This window comes from Chanos chanos, chromosome 7 (genome assembly GCF_902362185.1).
Source record: "Chanos chanos chromosome 7, fChaCha1.1, whole genome shotgun sequence".
Classification (NCBI taxonomy): Eukaryota; Metazoa; Chordata; class Actinopteri; order Gonorynchiformes; family Chanidae; genus Chanos; species Chanos chanos.
In genome coordinates this window covers 42,753,739-42,776,233 of record NC_044501.1, presented here as the reverse complement: position 1 = coordinate 42,776,233, position 22,495 = coordinate 42,753,739, and the positions used below count along the sequence as shown (strand labels likewise).

Here is a 22,495-nt window from a genome sequence, read left to right as displayed (position 1 = left end):
TGATGGAAATTTACTCTTCAACAGGGATTTGAAACAGTGAAAGCATTGGCAGTAAAAGAAGTCATTTATTTTTAGTTTTAAAAGACAAGATGTCCAGTTACATAAAAATGAATGAATAAATCGTTATTTATCATTGTATTTTGAACTAGGTTTGAAAAAAAAAAAAATAGACTGTTAAATAAGTCATCAAAAACTGGTACAAGCAATTACACTGTTTTGGTAGTGACTATATATACTAAGATTCATTAGGAAATATGTAACAACAACTTTACACAACAATTGCTTAATACTTATTTAATACTTCCAAAAATTAGGCACAGGCTTAAACTGGGTAAACAAAAATAGATTTTATCTCTAGACTTTGATAGAAACACTGGCATAAACATATAGATGTTTGTGTAAAGTTAGTCAGAGACTGAAATACATACAAATGTAAATGTTAGTGAGAAAATGTTATTCTCATACCATTCAATGCCTCTCTCATCAACAGACAATACAGTTAGTGCTGTTTGCAGATATGTCTGCATGTACAGAAAAATAAACATGCATAAGTAGGAGAAAAAAGCAGGGTGAGAAACCTTTCCCCAGTACCATTCAGCTGAGTTAGCAGGAGCAGCAGGAGAAACTGAGTCAGGAGCAGAGACAGGGAGCTGGGAGGCAGCAGGAGCAGACTGGATGGCAGTGGAAGTGTGAGATGTGGAGAATAAGGTAGACTACAGTCGTCTACTCCTGGTTTCTTCCATATCCTGACGTCAACTCTCCTGTGACACCTCCTCCCATCTCCTCATTGGTTGTTACGTCCCCATGAATTAAATCTAGGGACTGTGGGAGGTAACAACAAAAAACTCAAAAAGATAGGTGGAAAACGGAAATATGTTGTGGGTTGTGAATTTATTAAAGCAAGAAAAGAGAAAGAAAAGGGTTACAACAAAACCAAAGGGAATATTCAAATCTACTAAATCACGTCATCCGAATTAAACACACAGCGTAACTGCTGTAAGCAGGCAATATACACACAGAGATAAAACACACACAGTGATATATCCCTGTTACAAGACACACACGCGCACACACACGCACACACACAGCGTTAACCCTGCCGTCTGGCCCACTGGCCCCGTCTATCGGTCACCCCAGGACTTTTAAAACAGCCGGTTCCAGTGAACAATTAAGCACCGCCGCTGCTAACCATTCATGGCGACAATGAGGACAGGGTAGGGCGGTGCCTGGAGAGAGACATGGAGAGAGAAAAAAAACACACCCCAACACCACAGCCGTAACATTGGTCTAAACACACACAACTGAAAAAGAGCAGAGGCCAAACCACAAACTCACACCTCTACACTGTTCTCATGAATCAGACATACGAGTGCTGTGGTTGGTACTTTTATAATGTGTGAGCATGCGTGTATGCGTACATGCGTGTGTGTGTGTTATGTGTGTGTGTGTGTGTGTGTTACATGTAGGTGCAATTGCAATCCTAACACAGAGACACCAAAAGATGTAGGTGTGGTAGGACCTATAAATCAGTCTCATAAATCAGTCTCATAAAATTTATTAACCATTAATTTCGATGTTCAGTATTTTATTAATTAAACAACTAAGATTAATGGGATAAGCTAGCTGTAACACTGTGCTACAGTCTTAGAGTATTGCAGTACTAATGTATTGCAATTACACTACTAAACCCATAACACTCATGAACAACCAGGTTGAAGGTAATTGGGAGTGCTTTGATGGCAGAGGTTGGCATTCAGTAGATACTGCGGCAGAAACAGACAGGAAAACAGTTTATTTCAATGATACTATTTATTAACATAATCAATACTACTTGGCAAACCAATACTGATATGGTACAATCAATAATCAGCAGCAAATAGAATGATCAAAGGGTAACAAAATGGTGATGAGTCTATGTACAGGCATTCAGTGTAGAACTGAATGAGTGTTAGACCAGAGATGAGTGAGTGTGTGTGTGTGTGTGTGTGTGTGTGAGAGAGCGAGAGAGAGAGAGCGCGTGCGTGTATGTGGGCGTGTGCCCAGCTGCGCACTGAAGAGAGAGGGAGGAGTTCTTTGGAGAGAGGCTCTGCGCAGGCGCACAGAAGAGAGGAGGAGGAGCGAGGGAGAGAGGCTGTGCGCATGTGTACAGCAAGAGGTATGCGTGGTATGAGGTTTTAGTGCGCAAGCGTGTGTGCTAGGCACTAACTAGAGTGGGGGTGGCAACGAGAATCGCATGTGTGCGAGAGACCAAAGAATGTCTAACTTGAGAGCTAGTCTCAAGTAAGTAGGCCCTAAACTCAACAACTCTACCCAACCCTTAAGTCACGCTGCAATCCCAATGTTGGAGGTGTGCAATCAGAAAAAGGGAGTTAGAGAGAGAGAGAACGCATGCCAGATCTATCCTTCACAAGAAAATAATAAACGGCTAAAAAACGCATCGTACATGAAATACAGCGTGTACATTAAAATCATAAAAGAATTCAAATGATAACACTTTCTTCACGTTAACTGCATATGATCTTAATACTAAAGTATGCCCAGATGCCAGCCTTACTTTGAATAGCTCATTGCGTGGCGACTGCGCGAGAGAAAGTAAATTAAACTTTGGTTGTACAAATGTCTCGCTTCTTTGTTACGCTGTCCTTTTCTTCGGCAGAGAAAAAAGACACCTGCTAGGGAGTTGCAGGATTGCGGAGCTGGAAAGGAGCTGGAAAAGAGGGAAAGTTTGGAATTTTCCGCGGTTTTATGGCGAAAATTGCGTCATCACTGTATCTGCTCCATTGCTGTAACCAATACCGTTACAGTGAAACCTGAGAAGATGGGTACAGATTACCCATGCGGTCAAACAGGGAATTATGGCTAATATGGTTTACGGACCTGACGACCCCTACATACACGTGGCGCTCTGTGCATTTGTTTTGTTTGCGTCTTGTTTTCCTCTCTCTCTCTCTCCCTCTCTCTCTCTCTCTCTCTCCTCTTGCTGCACTCTCTTGATGCAGGTATCCAGCTGTGGCACAAAGCGGCCGTCAGTCTCCATCTGGCCTGGCGTTCTGTCCCGCCTTCCCAGTCCGGCCGTTCCAACCAGGATTGGAGTGCCCCCTCTCTCCCGACCAACTAGAGACGGTGTGCCTAAATTTAAAGACGCCTGTTTTGAGACATACAGATTATGATCTCCCTTCAACTCCTAGTGCCTTTGTGTTTCTTGATGTTTACAAAGTTGCCTTGTATCGTGTTCGATGTTGTAACATTTTCTGGCTTAATTTGTGGATCGTGTCTTGGTTTGGTTGCTTCCGATTGTCGGGGGGGGGGGGGGGGGGGGGGGGGTCCCTTCACTAGTGTTACACATTGTATAGGGGTTAGGTTAGAAGCGGGAGCCACTTGTGTTTGTTTTGTTTTGTAGGTAGTCAGTGCAGTTAGGTTTTGTTTGGCTCCGCCACCCTTTGGTTTGTAGATAAGAGTGTGTGTGCTTCAGTGAGGGTTAGGGCTGTTTTGTATCTGTCAATATCGTTCTGTAATTTTTGTACACTGCTCCTGTGTCTGTGATTTTTCTGTTGTTGCACCGTCCCAAGCTAGCACTGGTGCTGGAATAAGTGGTGGAATATGTTTATGCTGTGTCCCTTACACATATGCCTAGACACCATTTCACACCGGGGATGTAACAGTGTGTGTGTGTGTGTGTGTGTGTGTGTGTGTGTGTGTGTGTGTGTGTGTGTGTGAGGTGTAGGCTCTGTGGGTATGTGCATACATATGCATTTTACTTTGATGCAACCCACTCTGGACTCAACTGGTGGATATCTCCATTGTCTCTTTGAGTACCTCTGTTAAAGACTTAAAACTCTTACCATAAACCATTTCTCCATAAGCTCTTACCATAAACCATTTCTCCATAAGCTCTTACTTTAACCCATTTCTCCATCAGCTCTTACCATAAAGAAAAGAGGTGGAAGAATAAGAAGATCTCCAGTGAACAGAAGGTTCTGTAGAGTGACCTCTTTTATAACTTAACTGACTGAAGAACTGACAGAAGGTCATTCTGGGAGAGTAAATGGAAGGAGAAGATGTGAGTGGAGGTGATGAGGAGAAATGATGAGGAGTTTAGTATAAACAGACAGATCACTGGGAGCTTTTCTCCTATGAGACACAGCACTGTAGACTAGACAGTAATGACATGGTCTAGATGAGGATTTCTCCACTGTGTCTTATTCATGGACTCATTACACTGACCAGTGATTCTGACTGAACCAACAGATTAATGAGTGATGTAAAGACATAAAGAACAGTCAGCAGTAAATTACAGTGAAAGCACCTGACAGCAGCAACACACCTCTAATTAAAACCTGTATGTTTTGATATTGACAGGCAAAGTGAAACTGAAGCTAACTATTGTAATATGTCCAGCATTCATACTGCTGTTGTAAGAGTTTCAGATCAAACCAAACAGTTGTTCAGTGATGAAGAGACCTATAGGCCTGTCTTGTCAAATGTTAAAGAATGTTATGGAGGGCTCTAGAAAGATTATTAGTGTGAAACTGGTTACACAGATCCCAGTCCTAATGCAGCAATACCAGACACTCATAAAATTGTGTCTCAAGAAACTACATTGGCCTGTTATCTAATGTCATTATGGAAAACAACTGTGAGAGAGAAATTAGATGCAGTGAAAGAATTGACAGTAAAATTAGTCATTTATTTTTACATTTAACATAAGAGGCCCAGTTACATCAAAATGAATGAATACAACAGTTTTTATTCTCAGATAATGCATTACATTTATATGCAATACATTTATATGCATTTAGATTAATTCCAAAGCAATTAATAATAATTATAACAGTTATGTACTCTCAATAAATCAAATGCAGGAAAGTTGAAATGAGAAAAAAACATGTTTTTATGTTTACATCTTTCCAAGTGAAAAAAAAATATTTATCTGTAAAATAAAATATTCTTCAGAAATGGACATAAATTCATCAAAGTAACAGAACCATTTACATATGAGTATAGATATTTGGATGTGTGTAGATAAAAACTGAAATACATAACAATGATGTGTTGGCTGTATGTGACGGATGCACGGATGTCATAATTGTTTGAAAGCTTCAGAAATCAGAAAGGTAAATTAAAGAGTGAAGAGTCCTTCTTTTCAAGCATATCAGTGCACTTTCTCTTTTCCCTTTAAAATGTGACTACTGACACAACCATTACTGTTATAAACATCAGATTAAATATTTTACAGGAATGGAAAAGTCTCAAATTCCTCATAGTCTTTCACTGTCCCTCTGTTACAGCGTGCAGAAAAATTACCCTATACTGCCTCTGTGGTCATGCAGAGAATTACATGATATTCTTGTTAATTAGTGTGATGCCCACAAGGTGAATGCAACAATAAGTAAGGGGGAAGAGAATGTGGATAAGGCTTAAACAAATATAATTTATTTAATCAATGCAAAAGAAAACGGACGTGAGCAATCAGGGCTAAAAAGTTCAGGGAGTGTAAACACAACGTCGGTCCGGCTGGTCGCCTCCAAAATTAACATCATCCACCCCGGCAACCTAAAGCAGACAAACAAAAAAAAAAAGAGAGGAGGGGCGGGGAGAGGTGGAGGGGCAGGGCTTTTAATCTCAGGTACAAGTGCGCGCCGGTGTACCCAGCTGGACTGATTGCCTCCTGCCACACCACCAGCATGACTACAAGGGAACACACAAAAAGATAAACAAAACCATGGCCTGGGGGAAAAGGGGCAAAACCCAGACAGCCGTGACAATGAGAGACTATGAAGTTTATATGACTGCATACTCTTTCTTGTCTTCATCAGACTGAGCTGTAGAACAGACACAAAAACAAGACAAATTAATCATTTAAACTCCAAATCCCTGAATCTTTGCATTGCATTCTCATGTGTTTTCCTTTATCAGAATTCAGCTTTTATCACTGTATTATGAGAGAAACAGATGGATTATTTAGAATGTGAGATTAGACAGATGAACTTCTGTAATCAGATTGAGAGAGTTCTCACCTCCAGCCCTCCAGCATTTGACCCCAATCACAATGGTCACCAGCAGATATGGAGAAAGTACCAGTAGAGAACAGAGCAGTCTGGGGAGAGACAGAGAGGCTTCTGGAGCATGCACAGACACACACACACACAGGCACACAGACACACAGACACACAGACACACACACACATGCACAGAAGGAGAAAAATAGAGTGAGAGAAAGAGAGGGGGGTGGGTAATGTTAGAATGCTGTCATTTATATCTGTATATGAAAACATGCACATGCAAACACAATCATTACTAATATACATACAGAGCTGAAGTATCTCAGCACTGATTCAAAGAGACAAGATTTACTTCTCACCTCTGACAGTGACTCTGACAGTGATCCAGCTCTTTGGTGACTCTCCTCTCCCTGGGTGTTTACACCAATAGAGACCCTCAATCGACTTTGAGACAGTAGGGATGGTCATCTCTCCTGTAGTCTGATTCTGGAGGACTAATCCATCTTTATAGAAATCAGCTCTGAGGTCTGAGGGGTCATTTTGACATCTACAGCGCAGAGTCAAAGTATCTCCCTCAGTAACAGGATGGACAGGACTCTCCAGGATCACATCACCATCTATAGAACAGAACACAGTCATATACACTGCTGAGAGAATACGCTCAAGCTCCAAATATGTATGCTGAAAAAAAGTTTAAAAAATTGTTTCAGCTTTGATGTGACTTTTCCCCATGATAAAAGTCATTGTTGAGACTCACTGGTCACTGTCATGTTGAAAGGATTACTGTTCCCTCCAGAGTCAGACTGACACCAGTACACCCCACTGTCTGATGACTGGAGGGAGCTGATGCTACATGTAGATCCTCTTACTGATCCCCAGTCTGATGAACAGTCTGACACCTCTCCATTATCTGTGTATCGTCTCACTGTCCATCCAGTAGAGTCACTCTGTACCTCACAGCTCAGTGAGAGAGAATCAGATGTAAAGTGTTGAGTTGTGTTGGGACTGATGATCAGAGAGACTGGAGGAGACAGGACTGAGACACAGAGAAATGAAACTTTAATTTCATGAAAGTCACCTTCAATATCGTATATATTGTTAAGGGAGTAAAAATCACAAATCTGAAAGAGAAAATAGTTCAGACTTCTATATCACACATGTCCTATCACAGATTTTACTCACCTCTCACAGTGAGAATATCTAGACTGCTTAGCTGTGAGGATGTGGGCCTGTCATTCCTCTCTCCCTGACACCAGTACTGATCCTGGTCTGAGACAGTAACACTGAAGGTGAATGTGTTTACTGGTGAAGTGTGAGGGTTACACGTATACACCACAATCTGAGTGGTTCCTCTATACCACTTATATCTCCACTTATTCTCAGAGTCAATTACACAAGTCATTGTGACTGTCTCTCCAGGATACACAGGGGACTGTGGTTTTACAGTCAGTGTAGCTGTTGGTAATTCTGTTGGTATAGAGAGAAAAAGAAATAGATGCATTTAAAATTCATTCGCCATAAATATTCATCAGTACAGTGTATCAAGTTTCAAGTTTCAACTTTAAGTTTATTTAAAGCCCAATATCACTGTTTACAGTCTCAAAGGGCTTTACATGCCCACAGGATTACAACAACCAGGGCAGGGTGGCACCCCCTGACTTGGTCCTCATAGCAGGTAAGAAAAAACTTCACAAAAAACCCAGATGCTAGGGAAAAATAGGAGAAATTTTGAGAAGGACCACAGAGAGAGGAGACCCCTTCTAGGCCAGCCAGGTGTACAATAGGTGCCAGCTCAGTGGGCAAATTACAAACAACAATGAAAATGAAAATGAAAACACAACTAGTAGACAATATAAAGAATGACAAGACAGCATGGGGCTCAGTTGGTGTGGACGACACAGCCACAGCAGGGCAAGAAGCCATGAAGCCGCAGCAGCCATCGGGAGAGAGATGACAGGGAGGGAGGAGGGAAGGGGGGGGGGGGGGGGGGGGGCACCAAAGAAGAAAGTAGCCTCATTCAAACCAATCACTCCTGCTCGATCAGATGAGCCACAGCCATGCAGGAGATGAGGGAGGGAAGGAGAGCATTATTGGAGTATCAGCACTTAACCAGTGAAATAAGGAAAATCATTTTATAGAAGCATGACTGTTGCAAGACTAGTGGCTTTGGAGGGCGCAGGAGGAGCAGGGCCAGGGACAGCAGGGCATAAAGTCAGTCAGCCGGCCAAGGGAAAGTGCCACATCCAGGAAGTTGGCGCAGACATCGATCACTCACACAAAGAGAAGAGAGCATGTTAGAAACAGAAACTGACAAGGTTAAGATAAAAGCAGAGGAGAGGGAGGAGAGAGAGAAAGATGAGAGGTATCTAAGCCGGCAACTACTAGGCTAAACTATGCCAGGAGAGACTACAGCAGAGACTGAGCCTCATTGGATGGTCAGTTCGAAATTACGCTATCCATATGAAACAGAGAACAAATGAGTCTTAAGTTTGTTTTTAAATGTAGCAAGAGAGTTTGCCTCTTTGATTTTTATAGGTACGCTGTTCCAGAGAAGGGGTGCGCAGTAGGCAAAGGCACGATGGCCAGCGGACTTCTTTTTAACTCTTAAAAAAACTAATAATTTAGCATCCTGAGAGTGTAGGCTGGGGGGGGGGCATAGGGTGTAATTAATTCGGATAGAAAGGCCGGTGCAAGCCCATGGAGAATTTTAAATGTTAATAGGAGGACTTTAAAATCAGCTCTCAATGTGAATTGGGAGCCAGTGAAGGGAGGCCAGGACAGGAGTGATATGATCGAACTTCCTAGTCCGGGTCAGGATTCTGTCAGCAGCATTCTGGACGAGCTGAAGACTTCTAGTAGTAGAGGTGGGCAAACCAGAGTACAAAACATTACAGTAGTCAAGGCGAGACATGACAAATGCATGAACAATGGTTTCTGCATCACCCGAACATAGTGGGGGCCTAATTTTGGTGATATTGCGGAGATGATAAAAGGCCGTTTTGGTGGTGTTCTTGATATGAGTGACAAGCGAGAGACTAGAGTCAAAAATCACACCAAGGTTTTTAGCTGTGGAATTTTGCGAGAGAATGCAGTTGTCAAAATTTAATGTAAGATTATTAAAAAGATGCTTATGCGTAGGGGGACTAATGACTAGCATTTCTGTCTTACCTGAGTTAAGCATCAGGACGTTTGAAGACATCCAATTTTTAATGGCACAGAGACTCGCCACAAGGTTGGCCAATTCAAAGCGGTCACTGTGCTTGATTGGTAAGTAGATCTGAGTATCATCAGCATAACAGTGGAAGCTAATGTTATAGCTGTGAATAATGTCTCCAAGAGGGAGCATGTAAATAGAGAATAGGAGAGGGCCAATGACCGACCCCTGAGGGACACCATAGTTAAGCTCTCAGAACTGATAGCATGAAATGGACCAAGATTCAGAGTACAGAATACAGGGAGAGGTGCCAAATTATCACAGATATAACACACAGATACATCACACACTTTACTCACCTCTAACAGTGAGAGTGACAGGACTGCTTAGCTGTGAGGACGTGGGTCTGTTGTCTCTCTCTCCCTCACACCAGTACTGACCCTCATCAGATTCAACAGCTCCTCTGATGGTCAGTGTGTCTCCATTTAGAATGTGATGTTCAGATACAGACAATTCAGTCTGAGTGCTTCCTTTATACCACTTATATCTCCATCCAGTTTCAGTCTCTATCTCACACTTCAGACTGAATGTCCCTCCAGTGTACACAGTGGTCTGTGGTTTTACTGTCAGTGCAGCTGTAGGTAAGGCTGTTGAATTTGTTAAAAAAAAAAAAAAGAGAGAAATATATGCACTTCAAACTTATTAAATATTGGATCTACTCTTGATGTGTTTTGGGATGGTTGTGATCACTCTAGGGCATCCGGCAAGAATACAGACAGATGTCCAGTTTCCACTTGTTTTTCGTATATTCACATGAATGTGTGTGTGGTTCCTCAACACAGAGGTTGAACACCATTAAGACACACCAAATATAAGTAATTCTAAAATACAGTTATCAATGCACAGCTGCACCCACTGGTTTGAACATAGGTGAGTAAAGCATTCAGAAATTTCATGTTGTTTGACCACTAAAGTCTTATAACTTTGGGCTGACACTATTTTTTTCAAAGTCAGTGGCCTACACAATGAATACTGATGAGGTAGGTGTCACCACACCTGTAACAGTCCCCCGCCCCACTGTCAAAGCTAACGGCCCATCAGTCTGGAATGTCATTGCCACCTGTCATTGTGTTTGGAAAGTCAGTGTGAGTTGTAAGAAAAGAAGAGACAATAAAGGCCTTTTCACAGTTCATTGAATATGCTGTGTACGAACCCAAAGATACAATAGATAACAGAAGGTCACATTTCAAGTTTATTGTCATATACTTGATAACAGTGCAACATCATTACTAGTAATGCATTAGCCTACAATAGCCTACACTGATGAGACTAATTGTCATAGTAAGGGCAGTATAATCTCCATGAATCTGATTTATTTGGCTCCAATGATTACAACACTGTTATTTTGTATAGCACACACTATTACGCTACAGGAGCCTGATATGTTACTCTGAACACGGAGGAAAAAAAACATTGTATCCAACTACTTCCGCTGTGTACAATCCGTCGTCGTACCACTACTTCCCCCATTCATTTTCAGTCGGAAAATAACCGATTAAAAACGGCAATAAAAAAACAACAAGTGGGCCAACTAAACAAACAGCAGTCAACATCATAATACTTACAAACAAGAGCAAATACTCCTATAAAAGCACTATACCTTTTGCAAAAAAACAAGTGATTCTCAGCCACAGATAGCAACGCGCTGGCTACGTGAGGTTGTTTACCCAGCAGATCACGAGTTTTGCCAACAATCGTCAGGCTATGTACATTCAGCAATCACATTAATAACTCTAAACATGATCAATCGCTTCGCGGATCATTGAATCTATCTGCTGCCGCTGTGTGCAAACCCTCCGAGCCGTAAAACTTTCCCCACTCATTTTCAGTGGGAACATAACGGTGTCTTTTGTTGCCATAACAACAGCTAACAGGCTAGTTTTGCTAACGACAAGCAGTAAGCGCAAACACTTACCAGAAACTCCGAGGATTCGTCCAATTTGACTCAAAACAGATAGATGCGTGCTTGTGCCATCGTGTAGCTCCTTGGTCAGTGTAAAAACAACCCAAACATGTGCTCTTGTTTACAGGACTCAAATTGGGCGTTTCCAAGCATTTTCTTGACTCGTACTGACCCAATAACGACTCGCAAATTACTATGCCGTTATCATATGAATAGATCTATTTGCAAATGGGTGGGCCATCAAGAGCTACTTTCTGACTCAGAGACTGAAATGTGCATGTTGTTCTTTTTATTCCCCTCACATATTTCTACAAAATAAATTCACGTTTTATCTATATACATTTTAAAGTAGACCGTTGAAGGTTTCGGATGATATGCTTTTCATGTTTCTAGGACAAAAACTGGCGAAGTTTTTGAAGCAGTTTGTCGAAATTTCTGTTGCATTCCGCCCATGGGATGGCCGACTCCAAAGGGTTAATGATTCAGCTTAGACAAAGGAATAACATTTCACGATAACATGCAAACATACAAAATAACTACTGAGTGTTATTGCATCGACAGAAGAACGTTATATCAACAGTGTGTAGATGACACATTGGCACTGTGTCTCTGTAACGACTTATCCCTGTGCATTAGTAACACACGCAGCGCTATCTTATGGCTGGTAACTGGCTGATTTATGTGGCCGACCTTGCATTTGAACACACGTGTACATAAACATATATAGCAATAGCGATTCGATCGCGCTCTAGTACTACAGCATGTTACAAATGAGAATACTCGTTTCCACAATCGACTAAGGTAACAGCTTCGTTGCCCAAGATATGCTACGCGGAGCTACCATGACTCAGGTTTACTACTTTCTTTGAGCTAAACAACTCTACTACATGGTATTGCCTGAAATATGAAACAGCTGGATGACCATCGTCACCACTTGATTCCCCCTCCCCGCGTGACCTTATTAACAGTGCTGTGTTTATCTGACCAGATTAAAACATATATTTCTGAAAGGACTTTTGTAAGTAACATTACTCGGCATTTTTGCTAGCTGACTACAGTATGCGTCAGCAGTGGATTGACACAGGACACGGTTTCCAATCTAAATCGTTTCCGTGAGTGTCCACAAGCTGTGTTAAAAGTAGCAGTTGTGGTCTGCCTCTGTCACCAGATTCGACAAACATATTAATCACCATTTTCAAGTCGCATCTCATATATACTGCAGCTAATATGACTGTAAGTGAGCAGTGAACACTACATCACAGCCACTACGAAAAAAGGTAGGCGAAGGCAGCATGCAAACGAGTACGGGAAGCAGTTAACTTGATTTACAAACCAGCTGATTTACACAATCAACCTACTGATTTACAAAATTTCAAACGTGGACTTATGATATGGCCATGGGTGCTCTGGTGAGGAACTTTTATCTTTATCATCTTTACCTGCCGTAGTAGCAGCCATCAGTAAAACCGCTAAATCCAATTGTTAAAAAAATGCAGCACACACTTGACTGACAGCATTGGGGTAGTTGACTGATTGGTTTTTCTCCTGTGACGAGCACAGTATGGCCTACTGCATTTTAGAAAAGAAAATTCATCCGCTGACTTCATACCTATGCTTCATGTAATGAGTAACGAGAACTTTCATAGAAATGTAGTGGAGTGAAAAGTACAATAATTGTCTTTCAAATGTAGTGGAGTAAAAGTCATAAGTGTCCAAAAAAAATTCACTCAAGTAAAGTACTGATACTTTAAAAATGTATTTAGGTACAGTAGTCCAGTAAATATACTTCGTCACTGTCCATCCTTGCTCATATGTGACAATAGAGCTCTGTCTTTTCTCCCTCCCTGACACCAGTACTGATCCTGGTCAGTTACAGCAGCTGCTCTGATGGTCAATGTGTCTCCAGTTAGTGTAACCATTAGACTGAGACAGTGCAGTCTGAGTGCTGCCTTTATACCACTTATATCTCCAGTTCCTCCCAGACTCTATCACACACTTCAGACTGACTGTCTCTCCACTGTACACAGGACTCTCTGGTTTTACAGTCAGTGAAACTTTGAATGACCTCAACCTAAGGGCACACCAAAACGTCAATTCTGAAATTTTTGTGCCACACACGTATAGACAGTAACAGCGATTAATCTAAGAATGTTTTGTCTTTGTCACGACTTATATGAATGTTATACCCCATTATAGGCTTTCATTTAACTGAGAAAAATGGCTGTTGATGTTAAAGCTTAGTGTTGCACATAGTGAAGGATAGTGTACATTTATGTATTTTGGCAGCTTTACTGTCTGAACATAAATACTGAAATATTTAAATAATTAAGTTAGGAGAAAATATCAGTGCACAGCATTAAAACATGAACAAACTCACCAAACACAGTCAGTGTAACAGCATCACTCATCTCTGAGTTCTGAGAGTCACTTTTCTGTTTCCCTCTAAAAGTGTATTCTCCACTGTCAGACTCAGTAACACTGAATGTATATTCATTATTCCCATTAGAGTAAACTGCTGAGCTGATATCATTTTTCTTATACCAGCTGTAAGTCCATTCACTGACTCTTATATATGTCACATCTGAGAGTGACTGACTCTCCACTGAATATCTGTGTGTTGCAGGAAACAGGTGGAGAGAGGCCCTTGGTCTCTCTGTCTAAAACACACACACACACGCACACACACACACACACACACACACCACTAACTATGTGTTGTTACACTATGTGTATGTAATGATAATAGATCAAAGGACAAAATACTTATGAATTTCAGAGATTTAAACTCACCTATTATATTGAGATGCACTCTGTTACTCACATAACCATAGTCTTCGCTGTGGGCTACGCATTCATAATTACCACTGTGGGATGTCTCTACAGGACTGATTCTGTATTCATTACTGTTTGATCTGTAATTTGTTGTGTCTCCTTCTTTATGCCAGACATACATAAAGTCAGATGTTTTATCTCCATTCATTTCACATCTGAGTGTGACTGTCTCTCCACTGAATATTTGAGGCCAGCTGGGGTGAAGAGTCAGAGTAAGTTTTCCTGTAAGAATCAAATAAAACAAGACATTCACTTTGAACTTACATGGTCACACAAAACTCTGACTGAAATAAATGTGATGAGGAGACAAATAAATCACACAGCATACAGACCAATAAACATTCCTCTTATCATACAGCATACAGCTTCCATTAGACAGTCAATAAACAGTGATGTGTACATACACCATACAGCTTCCATTAGATAGTCATTGAACCCTGATGCTGTGTGAGTTTTTGACTAAACATCTCTCTAAGCACACACTCACATCTGAAAAATCTGACATCTGCAGGAGGATACATGGTACAGGAGGATACATGGTACGGGACATTTAAGAAAACTCATGAATAACATTTTTATTACCTTGAGTTTGTCCAGAGTAGAAGAGAGAACTCAGCACTAAAACACAGACAGAGAAACTTAGAACACAGCAGATACATTTGACCTTTAACTACACTGTCTTATCGCTATATGATACTGATTACATTCATTTTAACTACACTGTCTTATCTCTATATGATACTAATTAGATTCATTATAACTACACTGTCTTGTCTCTATATGATACTGATTAGATTCATTATAACTACACTGTCTTGTCTCTATATGATACTGATATGAGACTGAATTCCTATATTAAAACTGTAGAAAACTATTTCATTTAGAATGTGACGAAAACAAACCCATCAGTTGCTTTTCTCTGACATTTCACAATCAGCAGTATTATGACATTTCTCTCTCAACTCATAATAAAATAATAAAACTATAATCACATTGAATCCAGTCCTTATTCAATCAGTTTCACAAAAACACACCTGCAGCTTGTTCAAAGCACCACTGGATGTTACTGATAAAATGAAGTTTATCTTAGAAACACAGCATTCTTGGATGAGAAACAAAGACTGAAATTCAACAACAGTGCAAAGACTCAGGCAACACTGAAACTATGAATTATGAACACTCCATTTGTAAATCACATTATATTTCCATGTCTATCACCTTAAAACACACACACACACACACACACACACACACACACACACACACACACGTGTCCATGACAGCAGCATTCCCAACTAAACTTGATACTGAAATTGACCACTAAAATCTCATTTACTCCTCTACCTGTTAAACAGTTCTTTTTTTAATCTCCTCTGAGAATTATAAGTGAAGCCCGCAGTGGCTGATTTTAAACGGCTGATCACATCACACGTAAACCCGATGTCATGGGTCTGTGTGAGTGTGAAAATGTTGGAGAGGAGTGTATATGGTCAGTAAGCAGCTCGACCCACACTCACTGGTCTAAACCCACATGTGTGAAGAATTAGAACAGAAGTCAAACCACAAACTGCTCTGCTGTCAGGCATCATGAGTGAGTTTATCAACTTAATCTACAGTTTATTAAATTTCTACAGATTTATACTTCTACAAAAGGGCCATTCACTAGACTTACAGTATATTTTCAAAAGTCATTAATAGCCTGCTGAGTAATATTAAATCTAACTGCAAATAAGTACTCTCTCTCCCTCATTCTCTACACACAGATACCACAGTATATTTTCAAAAGTCATTAATAGCCTACTGAGTAATATTAAATCTAACCGGAAATAAGTACTCTCTCCCTCATTCTCTACGCACAGATATCACATGGTTTAAAAACAATGACTGATTCTGGTTTGGGTTCTGTTCTAGTCGAGTCATGTGAATTCAGACCAGTGGGTGTTTGGGAGGAGCTGCCATTGGAAGACAATAATTCAGTGAATAAATATATCAGTGAGATACTTTTCTACACTTTTTACTCTTTACTTAAGTGGTGCCCACACAGGTTTTGCCCCCCCACAACAACACACACACACACACACACACACACACACACTCTTAATGTCTTTGTCACACCTGTTCCATTCTCAGACAGTGACATCACTGATAAAATGACATAGAGAGATCATTCTCACAGAGCAGTACATGTAGTGGACTCAGCTCCATGCTCTATGAGTGAGAGACTGTTTGATCTACAGTGTGTGTTATGACCTCATATATATTCTCACATTTAGATCACACTTCTGCAGAGAAACACAGAGTGATCATAAGAATGAAATGACAGTATCCTTTGCAGATCTCTAGAGTCTTCTACAAAGACTTCATAACTCCTCTTCCCTATTTTGGACTTTTTAAATATTTTAATGATATTTATGTCAGCAAATATGGAAACAGTGTTGTGTTTCAGATAGAGAACAAGAGTCTTCATTAAAAACACAGGGGCAGTAGGTTTATGTCTCAGGAATGAATCCTATACTTTTCTTCTGTTTGTCTGTGTATCGATAATGCATCTTAACACTAGTGTCATATATTGCAATTACATCATATCATTAGCCACCATATGCCCACAAAAGTTACATTCAGATTGTAAAATCATTCCTGAAGGCATTTTCATCACTACTTTGTGTGTGTGTATGGTTGATGTGTTGCAGTGGTGTGAATGGATGATAAAGTATGGGAGGAACAGTTAAATGGAGAGAGGATGGAGTGGTGAGACAGTTAAATGGAGAGAGGATGGAGTGGTGAGAGTTAAATGGAGAGAGGATGGAGTGGTGAGACAGTTATATGGAGAGAGGATGGAGTGATGAGACAGTTAAATGGAGAGAGGATGGAGTGGTGAGAGTTAAATGGAGAGAGGATGGAGTGGTTAGACAGTTAAATGGAGAGAGGATGGAGTGGTGAGACAGTTAAATGGAGAGAGGATGGAGACGTGAGACAGTTATATGGAGAGAGGATGGAGTGATGAGACAGTTAAATGGAGAGAGGATGGAGTGGTGAGAGTTAAATGGAGAGAGGATGGAGTGGTTAGACAGTTAAATGGAGAGAGGATGGAGTGGTGAGACAGTTAAGTGGAGAGAGGATGGAGTGATGAGACAGTTAAATGGAGAGAGGATGGAGTGGTGAGACAGTTAAATGGAGAGGGGATGGAGTGGTGAGACAGTTAAATGGAGAGAGGATGGAGTGATTAGACAGTTAAATGGAGAGAGGATGGAGTGATGAGACAGTTACATGGAGAGATGATGGAGTGGTGAGACAGTTAAATGGAGAGAGGATGGAGTGATGAGACAGAGAGAAATGGGGGCAAAGGAAGGACCTTCTCTGGTTACAGAGGTCCTAGTTTCCAAAAAACTCTAAACATTTAAACATTTTCTAAAAGAAGTCTCAGAGTCTCTCACTCTTCAGCCATAAATACAGTGACAGTCTTTACTGAGAAATGAGAAAGAGGAAGCATTCAGAGAAGAGGACGCTATGTGTTACTGATATTTTAACCTGTCGACAAGTGTGACCAACAGGGCACACATCAACTCATCTTTTGAATGTTTATTTACGGTGCGTCTATGACAACAATAATGATGTTCAGACATTTTCATTTTGTTTCCTATTGATTTAACCAAAATTCCAGTGACACACACAGCTATCAAATATCAGATACATAATATCAGATACAGCTTTCTAGAGAATTATACTCCCACAAAAAAGCCATTTAAAAATGTTTTATATGTTTTACAAAGGACATTAAACACTAGTAAGCAATAATAAATCTAACCTTGAATAAATGTTTTCACTCCCCATTCCTCTCCATATAGAGATGAGATGGTTTAAAAACAATGACTGATTGTGGTTTGAGCTCTTCTCTAGTTGAGCCATGTGTGTTCAGACCACATGTGTCACGATCCGGTCCTGGAGGGCCAGGGTCCTGCCGGTTTCTGTTTTCACCTGGTGATTTTCACTTTGAAAATCCAGGACTGGATTTTGACACCCTTAGTTTAGACCAGTGTCTGTGTGGGAAGAGCCGTCATCAGTCCTCTACAGTTTACAGATACAATTCTACAAGCTCAGAGGAGACAGTAATGGACATATTTAGTAAATATATAAATCAGTAAAAAAAAATTTCTACACTTTATACTCTTTATTCAGGTGGTGCTCACACAAGCTTTGACCTGTATCTGATACTGTGTTTCTGACAAAACCTTTGTTTTGTCAGTGTTGACCAATGCTAGTCAATGCTCCCTTCTTCCCTCGCTCTCTCTCTCTCTATCTCTCTCTCTCTCTCTCTCTGTCTCACGCGCGCACACACACACACACACACACACACACACACACACACACACACACACACGCTGTTAAGTCCCAGGTGTGAAATGGTGTCTAGGCGTATGTTTAAGGGACACAGCATAAACGTATTCCACCACCAGTGCTAGTTTGGGACGGTGCAACAACAAAAAAATCACAGACACAGGAGCAGTGTACAAAAATTACACAACGATATTTACAGATACGGTCAAACTATTTACAATAGTAATAACACAGGGGAATGGGGGAGAGAGAATCGCAGACGGCGCCAACAAAAAGTAAGAAGCTAAACAAAACAGCCCTAACCCTCACTGAATCACACACACACACACACACACACACACACACACACACACACACACACACACACACACACACACACACTTATCTACAAACCAAAGGGTTGCAGAGCCAAACAAAACCTAACCTACAAAACAAAACAAACACACGGGGCACAAGTAGTATTACACAGTGTATAACCCCTATTTGTAAACAGTAAGAAACACAAAGGCACAAGGAGTTAAAGCAAAATAGCAATCTGCACATCTCAAAACAGGCGTCTTTAAATTTAGGTCTTCTCTGATTGGTTGGGAGAGAGGGGGCACTCCAATCCTGATTGGAATGGCTGGACTTGGAAGGCGGGACAGAACGCCAGGCCAGATGGAGACTGACGGCCGCTTTGTGCCACAGCTGGATACCTGCATCAAGAGAGTGCAGCAAGAGGAGAGAGAGAGAGAGAGAGAGAGAGAGAGAGAGAGAGAGAGAGAGAGAGAGGAAAACAAAACAAATGCACAGAGCGCCGCACGTAACACACACACACACTCACACACACACTCACACACACACACACACACACACACACACACACACGTACGCACACACACACACAGACACACACACACACACACTCACACACGTATGCACACACACACACACAGACACACATACATACACATACACACACACACACACAGACACACACAGATATAAACACACACAAACATGCTCACACACTATCAAAGTCCCAACCATAGCACTTGTATGTCTGATTCATAAGGACAGTGTAGAGGTGTGAGTTTGTGGTTTGGCTTCTGCTCTATTTCAGTCGTGTGGGTTTAGACCAATGAGGGGATGGGAGGAGGCGTTAACTGGTCTTTTGTACTTTTGGTCTACTCAAATTTTCAGCTGGGTGTGAGAAAGAAACATGAACTACATTTTAATAGTTTTCATATGAAAACGGAACTCATATCATGAAAATGTTATTTTATACTGACTACAAATATTTTACACTATTTATATCTCAGATAATTCAGTGAGAGAATGTCACATTAAAATGATCAAAGGCCACTGTGATCCCCTAATGAATAATGGTGAATCTTTCCTCGTTAGTCTGTGATAATAATCATTTAATAAACGGTCATTTTGAACTTTCTGTTCTAAATGCTACAACATTTTCTTACTGTATAATTTAATAGATTCCCATTATTGAAACTGACAAGAGAGAGATTTAAAGAGGATGTAACCCCTCCCATTACACATGTTCTTTTTCTGTTCATATGATCTATTCTCTCTCTCTCTCTCTCTCTCTCTCTCTCTCTCTCTCTCTCTCTCTCTCTCTCTCTCTGTATGTGTGTGTGTGTGTGTGTGTGTGTGTGTGTGTGTGTGTTGCTCTCTATTAGAGGAGGAACCTCAAATACAGGAAGAGTTTAGAACACAGTTCACATCAAACAAGTCTCTCACTCTCACAGTATGGAGCTCAGTCCTCTACATGTGCTGCTCTGTAAGTAACAGTCTTTCTCTTTTTCTTAAATATTACCTGATTTATTCTCACTTATATCATTCCCTTTTGAGAAAACAACCTCTGTCATGTATACTTAACTTTCTTACACTGCTGTTTTCACTTTAACACATGTAGTCAAATCCAACTCACTCTGACTACAGGCTGCTCTAGTGAGGGGAGTGCAGGGTAAATTACACACAGGCACACACACACACACACACACACACACACACACACACACTACCTTTTCCATTTGACTCTGACCACATACTTCAGGCCAACACCTTGACAATGACAAATCCTGAAGCCCCAGCTATTCCACCCATACTGTTTGGCAGGACAGGGTATGAGAAGAACAGGGCCTGGGGGGTTAGACAGATCTGTTTTCACTCCATCCATCCAGAGATTTTAGGTATTTACCAACCCTACGAGTCAGACATAGTCCTGCCAGTTACATACTGATAGTAAAAGTAGTCATTTCTTTTTACTTTTAAAACACGAGAAGCCCAATCACATAAAAATGAGAGAAGCAATGTTTAGCATTATATATGGAACTAACTGTAAAATGAATGGATGAGTAAAACAACACATAACAGTATGTTTATATGAATTTTGATTCATACTAAAATAATGAATAATATTTATAACAATATATACTTTCACAAAAAAAGTTCAGGTAAGCCAAACAGAGTTAGTAAAAAGGTTTTATTTTATTTTATTTATTTATTTTAAATCTCATTACCTTTAAATGAAATTAAATTAATTTATAAGATAAAATTTTGTTAAAAATGCATTGAAATTGAAATGTGATAGAAAGTGATAGAAACTTTTACTAAATTACATAGGTATTTCAATGTGCATGTAGATGAAAACTGAAATACATGACTCAAATACTTGATTGAAAATGTTGGTGAGAGTTTTATTCTTACACCATTTCATGATTATCACTTAATATCTCACAAGAGTGCTATAAAATAAAAGCTGTCTTATATGCACAAATATTCAAAAAGAAAGATACCTAATATATGGGTTTTTATCAGCAATGAGAAAGAAATCAATATATAAAGTAATAATTATATGAAACCTTAAGAAATCAGAAAAGTAAATTACAGAGTAAAGAGTCCTTCTATTAAAGAATATCAGTGCACCTCCTCGTTTCCCTTTAAAATGTGACTCCTGGACAACCATTATTGTTATTAACATCAGATTAAACATTTTACAGGAAAGTCTCAAATTCCTCATAGTCTTTCACTGTCCATTCATTACAGTGTGTGTAGAAATGACTCTATACTGCCTCTGTGGTTGCACAGAGAATTACATAATAATCTTGTTGATTACAGATTACGATGTCTCCATAACTGCATGCTGTCTCTTGTGTTCATTAGACTGTGCTGTAAAACACACACACAAACAAGACAAATTAACCATTGGAACCTTGAGATCTTGAATCTTTGCTTTACATTTTGATATGTGTGTGTATATATATATATATATATATATATATCTTTTTTTTTTTCTTTTTTTTTTTTCTTTTTTTTTCTCTTTCCTTTTTCAGCATTCAGCTTTTATCACTCTGTTATAAGAGAAACAGATCATTCATTTGGAATGTGAGATTAGACATATGAATTTCCGTAATCAGACTGAGAGAGTTCTCACCTCCAGCCCTCCAGCATTTGACCCCAATCACAATGGTCACCAGCAGATATGGAGAAAGTACCAGTAGAGAACAGAGCAGTCTGGGGAGAGACAAGGAGGATTCTGGACATGAAAGTGAACACACACACACACACACACAGAGAGAGAGAGAGAGAGAGAGAGAGAGAGAGAGAGAGAGAGAGAGAGAGAAAGAGACTTCATTACAGGAGTCAGATTTGAGTTTGAACTTGAGTCTTATTTGTTTTGCTTAGGTTCAGTAGCCTTTGGCTTGAGACTTTTATTTTGACATTTGCCACAAGATGCGTTATCAGTGAAGATGGCGTCTTCCTTGTGCACAGGTAGAGCCTCATAGTTTAGACACTGGAGGACGCTGGTGAACCAACAGTTTTTTACGACTTACACTCTTACACTCTTTATCACTTCTTCACTCATATACTACACTCTCCTACACTTATACGCTTCTACAAACTCAGTTTAATATGCCGTTTTGAAAGCTCTATACTTTTTTGGAAACCTTGAAAAACCCCTTTTTTTGATTACTTTGGAATTTTGATTTAAACCACAGTGTTTCACCTGCCTGCTCACCTCTCTCCCACCATCACTGAACACAGGTATGACTCACAGCTGAACACAGTGTTTATAAAAAAGCAGCGTCTAAAACTGGATTCAATTTTTTGGTCATTACTCTCATATTATTTGCAATCATTTACATCTGCACATGAAAACATACACATACAATCACAGTGATTAGTAATACACAATACACATACACAGTG

At 40.2% G+C, this 22,495-nt stretch overlaps 1 pseudogene; it reads right to left on the bottom strand.

Moving 5' to 3' along the window:
* The window catches only part of LOC115816405 (sialoadhesin-like), a 185,235-nt pseudogene extending 171,702 nt beyond the window's left edge, over window positions 1–13,533 (bottom strand).
* Between the last annotated feature and the right edge of the window lie 8,962 nt (window positions 13,534–22,495).